We start from the raw sequence: 1,320 nt of genomic DNA on the forward strand, positions 1-1,320 counted from the left end.
AATTCCATAATTTAAGAATTTATTACTTCTTTAAAATTGTTAGGGATGGACTTTGAGTTTAGATCAAAGAAGACCAAATTGGGTGGAACACAAGTGGCTTAGTAAAAGTATCTGCAATTTGATCTTTACTGGGATATGAAAAAAGATCCCCATCATAGCGTGAAAGATTATGGGCTGAGGTAATTTGGGGGAAGAAATGGGCTTTGCTTCATGCATTTTGGCTAAATCTACTATATTCCGATGTTTAGATAAAAAGATCGAAGACCATTGTGAATGGGCGTGTGGCTTGAACACCATGGAAAATATGAAGTGGGCTGAGATTAATTCTTGTAGAATTAGGGGCAAAGAGTTGGTTAATTAATTGGTAATTTTCCTTTTGTTTTCTTATAGGGATTGGTCTTGATCTTTTTAACATGTTGATTATCCCACAACTGTTGACCCCTTCAATATTATTGGCATTACAAATTTTTTGTTGAGCTATTAAATCATCAATTGCCCCCAAAAATTTAAACTAAAAAAAAAAAAATGGCGGATTTCACCATTTAATTAAATTTAAACACATTCTTCATATATAAGTTCAAACTTCTCTATAATAAGTAAGGCCCAATATAGAAAATATTTAACTGAAATAGAGAGTAAACCATAAAGTTAGAGTTCAAAGTCAAAGCAGATATTACTCTTGATATCATGTTAAATCATTATCCATCTTAAAAGCTTAAGCTAATAAAAAAGAATTAATTTAATTATTTAATTAATATTTTATCATGAGCTCTAAATGCTTGACGAACTATTGACTTCTCTAAACAATGAACATTCAATTGCATCTTACTTTCTCGGTTATATTGTCTATTTACTTTTCAATATTTTGTACATGGATCGAGATTTTTCTCCAATTTACGATATTAATATCAATGATGAAAATCTTGTGAAGGTAGGTTTTCTGTCATATGATTAAAAAGTTGACAAAAACTGGGATACACATCATGCGCGCGTACATCCTTATTTCTCTCTTTGTCACGCAATTCATCTTCTTCCTCCGCATGAGATGCATGGATTTGATAAATAAGTTTGAGACTTGCTAACAACAGTCAAGGTGACGTGCAACTGAGCTAGTGCATCAGCCATCAAGCACCAATTTGATCTCCAAAGTCCAAACCACTCAAGGTGGCGATTTCAACACTCAATCGGTTGAAATCGCGTCTCCTCAACGCCAAATTCATCCTCTTCTTCCACGAAGCACCAATTTGATCTCCAAAGTCCAAACCACTCAAATTGTTCAGTTAGGCAAATTGTCTATTTACATTTTCTTATCTTTAGTTT

Source organism: Corylus avellana, chromosome ca3, assembly GCF_901000735.1.
Source record: "Corylus avellana chromosome ca3, CavTom2PMs-1.0".
In the NCBI taxonomy this organism is placed as follows: Eukaryota; Viridiplantae; Streptophyta; class Magnoliopsida; order Fagales; family Betulaceae; genus Corylus; species Corylus avellana.